The following is a 13,594-nucleotide window of genomic DNA, read 5'->3' on the forward strand; positions in this document are numbered from 1 at the left end:
TCTCTGGATTATTTTTTCATCATTGATCTCACAAGCCATCCATTTAAGCTGTTAGTTGGAAAATCTCTAGTGATGTACAATGTTTTAACCATTTAGCTCTGTGCTCGTACTCGGTTTAGCGTTGCTCTGGGCATTTGTATTCAGAGAGATAGCGTTACCTTCCAGATGTTTACCATTTTGCTTTCACCCTTATGCTCTCAGCATATTACTATGTGGCAGCTTAACTTAATGAAAGGGAAAGCATAAATAAAATGGGTACGCTCTTGGTCAATCAATATTCCAGTTGTGCATTGGAAGGCACATTCTTCCAGTAGTCCTTATTGGGACCCAAAGAGCTATAGATAAATTTAGTTTGAGAGAGGAGAAAAGTTAATGAGAACCAAAAGAAGGGGACCTATAGATGTTTAGGAAAGAAAAGCAGCGAAAAGAATGAAGTAGGAGGCATACAAATAAAATTATCCCAATTCCTATTAGTCTGTTTTAGACACAGGACTTGACCTCAACTGAAACAAAAACGGAATAAATGATCTCATTTTGCTGAACCTGAAAGCAAAGTGAACTCATTGAATCATTTCTTGAAACCTCAATTAATTCATTAAAATAATTGCCTGGAAATGAAAACCTATACTTTTAAAACCTATTACCAGACATAAACCTATTACTTTAAAACCTATTACCATTTTCCAAACTGGACCAATACTTCACTCACTCAGATGACTTCCTTGAGCTCCAACCCATCATGTGCTAAGCAGCTCCTTACTGTCCTTGAAACTTAATTTTGTCATATCCAGTCAACTGCTTGAGTTTGTGGTCGCCACATCAGAGTTGATTCTGGAATAGCTGTAAATGTCTTCTTCTCTGAGTAGCTATTAAATGGGATTTGTATTACAATAAATATTAAATTATTGGTTCTCTTTTCCATGTTTTTCTTTTACAATCTTATTGGTGATGATTTTCAGTTGTCATTTCATAGTGTATATATAATTCACCAGTTTGCTCTTGACATTGATTAAGAGATGAACAATAGGATTTCTTAAATTATAAACAAATTCTTTGAGTAACAAATTTATTCTTCAGAAACTCAAATTCAACCTAAATTAGCCCAAATTCAGATGGAGGTGTAGAAATGGGTCTCCCTCTATTTCTGTGCAGTTTCCTGAATATACTGAGAGATGGACAGGTTCATTCTGTGAACGTGTGCCTGGGGCCCTTACCTGCTCTGAGCACCAGGTCCAACCCCTAGAAAGAAGGACTACCCTCCCCTCATTTTTGTAATAAGTTAAGACATTATAGTTTGAGCAGAATGCAATACTGTTTGGTTTCTGAGAGCTTTTTTAGCTTGAGGTCACATGTGACCTGGCCTCACAGGTGGAACAACATTCTCTCAGAAGAGCAGCTTCAGGTACCAGCGGAGACCGTTCTGTCCAACAGGAGATGGTTGGGTGCTTAGCGGTCAGGACAGCTGCCCAGCTGCCCCAGCAGATGCCCAGCACAGATGAGCAGGGGAGTGGCTACACTCAGAAGGCACAGACCTGGTCTTAAACACGTATGAGAGACCCCATAGAGGCTCCCAAAAGTTTTTATTTATTATTGAGGCCATGGAACAAAGGGGCCTGTGAGCCACTCTAATTAAATTATGGAGGTTAATATGGTCTCTTTTGTACCCACAAGCTCCTGACCTAAGGCCTAGGGACAGTGGGGCTACAGAAACATCTTGTCTAGGAAGGGAAACTAATGAACCTCCCGTCATCGCACAGTGTAGCTCGGCTCACCACTAAGCTCAGCAGGAAATTAACTGATGACAAATGAGAAGTCTTCTTTCTTGCCAAAATACAGCACAGCAAGGTGGGAATGTGGAATGAGGACAGGCATGGGGAAGAGGGCAGTCCCAGGGGAAGGCTCCTCTCACTGAGCCTGAATGGTAATAATGACGATAATGGCGATTTCAGCATGGATTATAGTAAGGCCTGAGACACTCAGGACGGGAGATGCTCTGCCTTCCCTCCCTTGGCAGCTGACTGCTCAGGCCTCACCCTCCAGGCTCCCTTCTCCTGTTGTTGGAACCTGGCTCCACCTCTGTGATGGTCCTGGGAGGCATGGAGAAGCCGAGGCCAGTTAGTGGGCACCCTGTAAGATAGCTCAGCAGCTGGGGTGCTGGCCACATACACCGGGGCTGGCGGGTTAGAACCTGGCCTGGGCCTTCCAAACAATGACAACTACAAAAACAACAACAACAACAACAAAAGTAGCTGGGCATTGTGACGGGCACCTGTAGTCCCCACTACTTGGGAGGCTGAGGCAAGAGAATTGCTTAAGCCCAAGAGTTTAGGTTGCTGTGAGCTGTGTGACACCACAGCACTGTACTGAGGGGGTTACATAGTGAGACTCTGTCTCAAAAAAAAAAGAAAGAACGAAAGGAGGAAAGGAAGGAAGAAAGGAAGGGCAAGGGAAGGAAAGAGGGAGGGAGGGAGGGAGGGAAGTAAGGAAGGAGAAAGAGAGAGAGAGAGAAGGAAGGAAGGAAGAAAGGGAAGAAAGGAAAGGAAAGGAAACGAAGGAAGGAAGGAAAGAAAGGAAAGGGAGGGAGGGAGAGAGAGAAAGAAAGAGGGAGGGTGGGAGGGAGGGAAGGAAGGGGGGAGAGAGAGAAAGAAAGGAAGGAAAGGAAAGGGAAAAAGAAAGGATAGGAAAGAAGAGAAAGAAAAGATGAATATGACCTTCATAGAAATTTGGTTTCTATGTTCTTCTGTTAGAAGAACAAGGTAGCCTAACAGGGAAGCTCATGGCTGGTCCAAAGAGCTGCACAGCAGCCCCTGGGGGTCAACTCCATAGAACAGCATGTGGTGCCCCTAGAATTATACCTAGGGGTGCCCTGCCTGTCTCAAATGCAAGCAGTGCTCTATCATGATGGCTCTGAGGCCCTTTCTTCACTGTTTCCTCATCTGTACAGTGGTGAAACAACTTCATATGAGTGGGTAAACATGTGTGATGTTCTTAGCACAGTGCCTCACAAAATCGCACTCAGTACACCTTTTTTTCTTTCCTTTTGTGGTTATTATTTGGTCTGTTTTAGGGCCCACTTTATACAAAGGATTAGGAATGTCTTCATCAGTTTGTGGTGTTGCAAAAAAGTGCCAGAGACTAGGTGGTTTATAAACAACATGTTATTTCTGACAGTTCTGCAAGCTGGAGATTTGAGATGGGGGCTGGCCTGGGTGGGGGTTCTGGAGAGGGTCCTCCAGAGGATCCTCCTCGGGGCTGCAGGCTGCTGCCCTCTCATTATATCCTCACTAGGTGGAAAGAGGGTGAGAGGGCCCTGATCCCAGTCATGAAATTGAACTTACTGACCTCATCACCTCTGAAAGGCCCAGCCTCCAAATATCCCCCCCAGGGAGGGGGGTTGATATTTTGATCTCAGTTATAAGGGCATACAAACATTCAGTCCATAGCAAGGGGTGATGAAAAGAACAGGCCAAAGAGACAAAATGAGGAAAGGGAACAGCCAAAGACAAACTTGCGGACCCAACAGTGAGATCCATGTGCCTCCCTGAATGGTAACATGGGCTCACTTGGTGCCGTCAAACTGGGCACGAGGTGGTTGCTGCCTGCACTGGCCTCACTCCCATCACAGTCACAAGCTGGCGTCTCTGGGATGACATATGGGACAGACTATTGTCCAGAGTTATTTTCAAAGTCTAGAAACTTATTTTTGAGCCCCAGTCTTCTGAAGGAAAAAATTTAACTCTCTATCTTTTCCATAAACCAATCTCTTAAATTAGTTTTTAAAAAGAAGCGTTAAGCACTTCAGCTGCCTACATAGCTCATGGCATGTTTTCTAAGGAATTCTCTCATAGAACTTACAGTCACCTTGTCACCCTTACATGATTATTCCATTCTCTATATATCATTAGTGTATACTAGTCACTTGCCAATTTGTATTTCCATATATAATTGGTAAAAAAAAAAAGAAATATATATATATGGATCTAATATGACTTAACAATTCTTTAAAACTAGAGCTTTTAACTGTGCATGTATAAAAGAGCCTTGCTACTAAATAGTTTATTTGCTCTTTAGAATAATACAACACAAAAATAATGTGTGCTATTTGAAGCCTGAGTATGAACCTGGCCTCTCCCTTGTGCTTTATTTCCTTATTTGAAGAATGGAGATAGGAGTATCTAGCTCTTAAGACTGTTGCGAGAGTTCAAGGAGATAACTTACAGTCAATTAAAGGATAAATTTCAGCAGGTTAAGATTATCTCACCAGGTGTTTTTTTTCCTATAACCTGACAGTTGTTTTCCTAAAGCTAGTTTAAGAACTGGTAGAGTACAGGTGGCAGAGAATGTGGATAACACGTCAGTTATGAGAGGACATTTCTAGCAGTCCCCCTACTACCTGGAGGAAGGCTCACCTGCAGGGGTTCTTAGGATTCAGTACATCCGGGGACTAGAGTGTGCTGAAACAAGGCAGGATGGCAGGGAGTTAGAGCGCCTAAGCCATCCCTGTGTTGGGGCTGTGATCACCTGTTTGGGGCGTGCAGCCACATTGGGGCACAGGTAGCCCTTTTGGGCATTTCGCATTCAAACACCTTTAATTCAAGACAAGTCTTCTGCAGCCGTATCATGAAAACGTGTCCTGTCTTCACGTCACCATTTTCAGTATGCTTCTGAATTCCCATATTTTCAACATCTTTGTTTAATCATCTTCAGTGTGAGGCTTCTCCTGCAAAAAATGTAACTCAGAAACAATCTATATAAATGTATTTTAAATATGAGAAAACGGAGAGACTCAGCGAGAGAAGTCTCCTACTTACAGGGTCCTTCTTGCACCCCTGTAAAATAAAATGACCCATCAGATGAGAGTGGCCTTCACAACCACTATAGAAATACATATTTTCAAGAAAGCAAAAGAAGCATTGAAGAATGTTAATTTCTGAGTAAGACATTAGCGTTGGAATATTTGTACACAGGCTTGAAAATTAGAAAGTATTTTGTTCCGATTCTCACTGGATGTTTCTTTATAGTCAGAGCTATTTAATTATAACTGTCAATTGTGTCCTAGAGGCATAAAGATAGGCAGCCTAATGCACAGAACTTCTGGCTTTGGGGCTTTGGAAAATGTTAAGGTCTTCTCGCCAAACAATAAAACCACTACCTGCTCTTTACCTGCAGGGGGAGACACATGCCGCAGTCACGAAAATAAAACCACACTGAAGTAGCTTTAGCCCAGAAAAAAAAAAAAAAAAAGGTACACGTCTCCGTTCCACATTATATATATTTTTTATCCTGAACATTCATGGCTGCATTAAAAAAAATAAGTGCATTCTAAGTAGAATTTAGTCAGTTGGCTAGGAGAGGATTGAGAGGTAAACTGTCCAACTAATACGAGCCATTCAAAACACAATGAGCAGAAAACTTTATCTTATATAGTTATTGTTCTTCTAAAGCACAAAATAGTTCCTAAGATTTAATAAGGCAGGGAACAACAAAGATATTTAATTGGAGCAATTATTTCCTTATCATCTGGGCTAAGTATTTAACATTTATAGGTTATAAAGGAAAGGAAACTGAATAACTACTTTCTAGTGACTTTATAGCGCTTGCCACCTACCTAGACCTGCCTTTTAAGTCTGTGTGTTTATGTGTTTGGATATATTATACAAATGAGTAGTATATGTAATTTAAAAAATAGCTATAGAGATGAAATAAGGAGAGCAAGAGCTGTGTAAAGAAGGCAAAAAGGATCTATATGAGAGAATATACAAGTTTGGAGGAGACCCTGAACTAAAATGTGTGTTAATTCAGTGTGTAGGGACAGGAGACCCAGCCACTGGCAGAGAAGACCCTCCCTCCTCATCAGCCACCAGCAGGCACTGGCTTCAGTGTGTGGCTTTTTTATTCCCTTTGAGTAGAGCACAGATTATGACCACTCTTTCATAATTGCAGAGAATAAATAAGTGTCCAGTAAGCTTTTTAAAGAATGTAAAATGCTGATGATATATTATGTTTAATCGCTTTATTCAAAGTTTCATACAGATTGTACATGTGCAGGTTTATACATTGATTTGTTTTGGGGGGGGTTGCTAGTTTTACTTGTATACTTAATACAATTCATGACAATTAAATGTTCTAAATTTTTTAAACTGAAAAAGTTTACTTTTACAAAGACCACGTCTATGGACCGTATTGCAAGGGTACAAGCCAAATCTATCAAGTATTGAACACAAATATTTTAACACCGTGATAAAGTAAATGAGGTGAAGACTATGTTAATTAGTAGGATGTGAGCAATCCAATTTGTACAAATAATCAACACATTGAATCCCACAAAGGCATAAATGTATTCATGATCTATGTACATATGACTTAATTAGAAAAAAACAGAAACGTAGAAACAAAAACAAACAAAATACACGAAAAATGCTATGTGAGCACTAGGCATACATTGAATCCATTTACGTGATGTATCTTGGATTCAATTTAAGATACTTTTAGATGTTGACCAGTAGCTTACAAGGACAAATAGCTTCACCATTTGTTTGAATCAGGTCTCAATTGTCAGTTTGCCTCTCCTTTGTTTGAAAAATCTCTTTTTTGGAGAATGTATAGAGTGACGCCCACACTCCTGCTCACAGACAATGCAGTCTAGGATAAACAAGAAACTATGTGTGAAGTGCTGTGCCGTGAGTGGAAGGAAATACAAAGTGATATTCTTATCTGTGCCGTCCTCGTCACCATGGGCGTCATCATCTCTGTTATCTCTCCAAATGTGTACACGATTTCAATTAGGCCAGCGTGCTCCTCTCTCAGAAGAAAATGAAGCATCACATCTATGTGTGTGAGGCGGGTGAGAGGGAGTTCGGGAAATGTTATGTTTAGTATTATTCTTTGTGTCTTCTCAAAGTACCAAGGCTCCTGAAACCCATAAAAGAAAAGAAAAAAAATGCAAGAATAACACAAGTTGCATTCTTAAGTCACTCCCTTTCTCCACAAAGGGCTTCCCACCCATTTCTGCCTTAAAAAAAAAATGTTCTAGGCATACTCAGAAAGACAATGAGTGCGGTGGGGCAAAACATTTAAAATTCCTTCGGGGATAATTTCCCAAATTTTACTGGTTGGATGTTAACACTGGGCTATTTAACTTTATAAATAAATAGGTAGTTCACTCACAGCACCCTTTCTTTCATTATATCAAAAGGCATATCTCAAAAAATGCTTGAAAAACCAGTAGGATGTACTGTAGTAGTAACACTAATTTAATCAACATCCTCATTTACTGACAGTTGATACGCACTAAACAATGACAATGCATAATCTCTTTTAAACCTTATGATAATCCAGAGCTGGAAACACTGTTGCTCTTCCTGCTTTAATAGATGAGAAACTAAGGGAGAGAAGTTAAATAATTTGATTAAGATACATGGCCACAATATGACAGGATATAGCTGGTCTGACTCAGAAGCAGAATGTCAAGTCTGCTCTCACTTAAAATGGATTGACCTGTACATGCAAATATACACAAGCTGCTAGGTCTATGGCTGCTCAGAAGTTATTCCCTGGGGACTGTTTGGCTCATGTGAGCACTCTGTCTCTCTTTTGAGAGCAGAATGTGAAGGTGTGGTGTCCATTACTGAATGTGTATATGTGAAGGGTGAGGCAAGAGGAGGGATGAGGTCAATGGATCAGAGAAACCCTTTGCGAACCCTAAGAAGCCAGTTCCATGAGCTAAGGGAAGGATTCCTGCTTGGGCTAGAGAGCTCTTAAGTGCTCTTCAATCCCCACAGTTCTCCTTCTGACTCCTCTGAAGTGCCTGTTGTCACCAGAGTGCCCAGGGCTAGAACATCAACAAGGAGAGGCCCCAGGTCTGTGTGAGAAGTGAGGCACATGGAGTGTTCCCGAAGAATTGTGGTAAAGCCTCGCTCCAGCGTTAGCACTCACCTTGCTTCTAGAACCACTCCCTGCCGAGGCCCTGAAAGAACAGGCTGTGTGGAGTGGGAAGACTCATCTTCTCTTTGGGTGAAGGCTGTTCAAGTCCATTATCATCTTCCTGGGTACCATTTCTAGACACAAAATTCCCAAATGTACTTCTTCTACATATTTGTGAGGCCTAAGTATCTGGTGCTTTTTAGTATGCCATGTTCGTTACCTTTTTTGTGGTTCCACCATTTGGCCATGTGGACATGTTTCTAATTCACTGTATTCTCTGTGCCTAGCAGAGCAGAGAGGCAGTGATACATTCTTTGGGGGGTATGTTTCTGCTGTGTGCCTGTTGCATACTGAACTGTCCACGTGGAGGACGTCATGTCTGTGTGTCTTCCTGGGTTTGCTGGTTCCTTTGATTACTCCCTAGAGGGTGGAAGACCAGGCCTTGGCTCCAAGGACCCAAGAGGGCATAAAATACCTCCAAGGAGCTTCAGGGCCACTGCTTTCAAGATTTCTAGAACCTGATTAAGTGTGTTCTGTTCAATGACACAGAGCTTTAAGTAAATAGAAAACAGAGTTTCTAAATGAATGGATCAGTGAATAAATAAGGAAGGGAGAGAAGAAAGGAGGAAAGAAAAATGGGGCAGGATGAGATCATTTTCCTAGAGAATCAAGAAGCTGCTTCTAATATGATCTAGGTTAGAGAGAGATGAGGCTGGGTTCAGGTAACCAATTCAGGAACTTGAGAGAGACTTCACAGCACAAGAAAGTGGAAGGCTGAGAGCAATAACAGAGGAGGTGTTTTTCAGAGAGCCAAACAGGAAAACAACAAAGGACTAGTTGTGGAATCGAGATCTCGGAGTTGAGGAACAAGTAGCCTCTGGGACGACTCCGATCATTGACTGCAGACTGACCGTGGGATTTGACTGAGTCCTTGACTGCAGACTGACCGTAGGATCTGCCTGATACTGTGTGTGCAGACATAGGTCTAGGTTTTCTCTTCCCTTGAAGAAAATTTTTGAAAAAAATCTTAACCGCTATTAGGTGTTGTTTGTTGTGACAGACAAGTCAAGATCCGTGTAGGAGAGGAAGAGCTGGTTTTCCCAGATGCCACTCTGAAGGAGAGAGGTTCCCCCAAACTATCTTGTCAGATTGTGAAGGGGAAGAAGGAGTCTCGGGAAGGTCTCTCTCTTACCCCATAGCCACACTCAGTCCGGTCTGTGTCTCTGCAGACCCTCACAGTACATCTTCCTTTGTAAGAAACTGCTGAAGGTGCAGGAAATAAAGGAGAAGGCCAGTGTGTCCAAGCCCCCTGGCTCAGAGAGAGGCCCAAGGGCCTTCATCATCTCTACAGGAAAGGGCAGCAGAAGAAATCAGCCTGGCATTTTGTCTCACCATATTGCTCAGTGAGTCTATGACATTATTGCTGGACACACGCACTGCTTCAGCGTCATCTGCTTGAAGGATTCTTGTTTCTCCAGGATTCTCCCCTTGACTGGTTTATAACCCCCCCCCCTTAAAAAATAGTGTATTAGCAATGATCCTTTGTTTGTAAGACAAAACCCAACTCTGCACGTTGACGCTAATGGAAGATTATAGGAAGAAGTCCCAAGACCCTGAGAACTCGTAGAGAGGCTGGGGGATGAGGTTTGAAGAATTCCATGTATCTTCATGGCACTAGAAAGCCACATATGAATAGAAAAGGCTTCTGGCAGGCAGAGTTCAGTGAGATCCCTGAGACTGTTTGTAGTTTCTTTTGTCATTCTGTTTAAGAGTCTAATGCAGTGAAAGGATGCAGTTGGTCTAGTTTTAGTCTTGGGCCATGGCTAAAAGAGAGCAGGACGTCTGGCTTCAGTCCCACCACGCTATGTAATGTAATGTGTAGTAAGAGCTAAGTTATGGGACCAGATTCGTGGATTCATATCCTAGCTCTGCCACTTACCGGGCAATCATTCAGCCTTCCAGAGCCTCAAGTCCCTCATTTTTGAAGTAAGCATAATAATAGCAATTATCTTATAGGGAGTTTTAAAAAATTATTTGAGCTGATATTTATGAAAAATGAAGCAAAATGCATGGTACATAGTAAGCACTTGATTATTATTGGCTGTGCTATTATTGAGATTAAATAAATAATCTCTGGGAAAAAAATGGGTGCTCTTAGAAAGAGTAATAAATGCTGGTGGGCCAACAAATAAATATTAGTTGTAGCGAGATAAGAGGATTGGCTTCCATCCACTATTTATTTTGCCAATTCATTTCTCACTAAACTTCTTCATGATACCCGTTTTTTCAGGGAAACAGGAAAGCACCTGTTCATTAATGTGTCTGTGCAAACTCAGTTCCTCTAAGGCACAAAATTATTTGACCCCCTGATCATTTGATCTGCCCACATTTATTGACGTCTCCTTGATGTTTAGTTCTTTGCAGGATGGCTGTGTTTACTTACAAGTGGGGGAACCAAAGCAAGGAAGAATTTGCATTCCTGTGATCTCTGCTTAATAGAAATCTAAATGGGTTTTTCTTGAGTAAGTAGGTCACTAATTGGAGTTACTTTGAGAGATGCAAGATAATGAAAACACAGTTATTTTCAATCATTTCAGTTTTCTAAGAACAACATGAGAATAGGCCCCAGTATACAGATGAGTTGGGTTTCTGAATTCATTTCCAGATCCACTGTTTGAACTTCAGACATGAATGCCAACACTCCAGCATTCATCAAAGGCATCTCAGCAGCAACCTCCAGCTTCATTTCAGGAAAGTGTATATGGGGCCAGCACCCTACCTACTGAGCCACAGGCAGGGCAACAGCTAGGCACTGTCCAGGGAAGGCTTTAGATTCATTAAATCAACACAGAAAATCCTGGCTATATTATGTGTTAGCATTTGACTTCAGGAAAGTTATTCCCTGAGCCTTAATTTCTCAGCTGTAATGGGGATAACAGCAAACCTATCTCAGAGAGTTAAATAAGAATTAAATGAGATGAATAATCCCCAAGCCTAGCATCTGACACATAGTAGGAACAGCTAACAAAAAAATACTAAGTTTTGAATAACTATTTTTTTGACTGTGATATTTGATACTATGATATTTTGATACTATGATATTTTCATCAGTGAATTTCTGAGGCAAGTGAATTATCTTGAGTTTTGGGGAGCACAACACAAGAACGAAGTAAAGGAAACAACTACATTTCTCTGAAAATTCTTTTCTTTTACTAACTTGTCCTTAATGGTCCGTGTCAACAAGAAACTAGCCCTGACTGCACAATGGCTGCCTGTTTCCATGGCCCGTTCTTTTCTACATGTTTAGATTCCTGATCGTACACACCATCTTAGTCACTGTATTTGCATGTGCAAGCAATTAAGACTCATTTACCAGCCCTCCCTCTGGAAGGTTTCGTTCTCCATCTGCCACAAATCAGACTCCTTCGGAACATGTTTGATTTTGAAACAATGTGAAAGTACTGTTCATTTTGTTCGTATTTCATTTATGTACCATGTTTTTAAATGATGCAAATGTACGGCCACAGAAAGCTCAACAGCTGGTCAGAACAAGACATCAAAGAAGCCATTAAAATGGGGCACAAAATTAAAAAAAAAAAAACTAATGTGCTGGGACAAAGCCAAACAAAAACCATAGTCTGATAAACATTCCTTAGACACATTTTGCACATAACAACTGTTTACAGCAGATTGAAAATACAGTGAAATGGGAATACACCCCACTTCCCATTGCAACTCTTAGCTGCTCACAGCAATGTGTATAAGGAAAAGAGAAAAGCTGAAATTTGTGAAGTTTTTTTTTTGAGATGTATAAGAGAAAGCTCCAGGTACCCAGCAAATTTATATGATGAGTTCATTTAAAACTCAATTAGATAAGTAACAGTGTATCTCTCACCACAGGTGAAGTTCATTTTTACTTGTGCAAAGGGCTTCTTTACTGTAGAACATGAAATATTATAAAAGCTAAGGCTTGGCCAAAAAGTAATTATCAGTTTCTGAATCCAAAGACATGTCTGTGAACTGGTAGCTCTAGAATTCAGCAAAAATGTAAAAGGAAACAGATTTGTTTCTTTGAAGATTTTGAAAATTAAATAATTAGGAAACGTAGCTTGTAGACACCATATGGTTTTCTCTGCATACCATCCCATTGTTCGGAGACTTGAAACAGATCACTGACCCAGTTAATGCAGTTAAGTCTACACTTACACGTATAGATCAATTGGATGGTTGGTTTGTCCACCGGCTTCCTAAGGCTTTATTTACTAAGCTGAATTGTTTTGGTATCACTGGATGAAAGGTTCTGTAAAAGTTCAAAGTATTGTTATTTGGGGAAGTCACACCTGCATGTTTACAAGGCCTTTGTGCAACGTGCAGCCCAGTTTGCTTTTAAATCAGACCTTCAAAGAAGGGTCGTTTCCTATATATGATAGATCTTCTTAGGTGCTTCCCTACAAAGAAAAAGCAAAGCTAAGAGAGCCACCTCTCCCCACCATCTTCGTCTCTTTGTGCGTAAGCATCCGTGGCGTCTCTGAAAAGGAAAGCAAGCGAAAACCAGCGCTTTTTGCTTGGAGATGCAAAGCAAGATACAGAAGGTCTTCTGGAAGACATGGCACCTAAGGGTTTGAAAACAGTTGTTAAGGAAATGGGGGGGACCGTGCTTTTCACTAACACTGGATATTTGCCAAAAAGCAATCATTTTTAAAGAGCATCTAAGCTCAAAACTCACAGCCAGATGACGCCTGCCATTAAAGGATTGCGTTCCATTGTAGAGTGAAAGTAAGAGTCAGATGAATGGTGTCCTAAACACTTAGCGCCCTGGGTCACAAACTGGCCCGTTTGTCACATCACCTGGGGATCTTTTAAAAATTCTAGCGGGTGAAGGAAAAGAAAACCACGGGTTCAGAAGCCAGTGAGAAGACAAGAGCAATACCCAAGCGTAAGGTGTAACAGAGGTCCAGCGCTCTGAGGACAGTTAGATGATGTGAATATGAAAGAAGAGATAGTGCAAAAGATAAAAGGAAAACAAATGCATAGGACTCAGTAACTGGGAACTGCATACTTTTACTGAGTATGTGTAAAAGGCTTCTAACAATGCATGAGACCCTAGAATCCTTGGGATTCTACATAGAATAAAAGTAGATTGAGACCTTGATTCCAGTGTGAAATGCAAGGCTGGTTTATCACAGTGCCTAGATTCCCTATATATTTCATTTAGGAGAAAATGTCCCATATACTGAATATTCTAGAAAACCGAGGTTTGTATTTTAATCATTTGGAATGAGAATCTTTGAAAGTTATCGTGCTTATTGTTGACCTCTTTAAGGGCATGCACTGAATATAATGGAATCATTTTTAGTGGCGCTGGTCATCATTATAAACGTTAGTTTCTATATGTTCCTATCATTCACAACACATAATGATCTGTGAAAACTTTTTTGCCCCAACGGTAAAGAGTCCCAAGCCTTGCCACGCTGGAATTTCTCATCTGCAGCTCTGACGTGTCCAGTGATCCTAGTTCTTGACACAACAGGCCTGCCCTTATTGGCATCTTTTGTGATCTGCTACGTCTTTCTCCTTGGCAAACCAGATTACCAAACTATTGATTGCACTGAGCATAAAATAAACAAAAATAAATTCAAAATAAAAGCAAGAGTTGGGGGCAGTTCCTCTC

The 13,594-nt window shown here is 41.1% G+C and overlaps 1 protein-coding gene across 2 annotated transcripts in view; it reads left to right on the forward strand.

The window, feature by feature from the left end:
- The window catches only part of LOC100954042 (cAMP-specific 3',5'-cyclic phosphodiesterase 4D), a 389,004-nt gene that overhangs the window by 206,640 nt on the left and 168,770 nt on the right, over positions 1-13,594 (forward strand). The gene's annotated exons all lie outside the window — the stretch shown is intronic.

The sequence above is a fragment of the Otolemur garnettii genome, unplaced genomic scaffold (assembly GCF_000181295.1).
Source record: "Otolemur garnettii isolate 467f Iridium unplaced genomic scaffold, OtoGar3 scaffold00005, whole genome shotgun sequence".
NCBI lineage: Eukaryota > Metazoa > Chordata > Mammalia > Primates > Galagidae > Otolemur > Otolemur garnettii.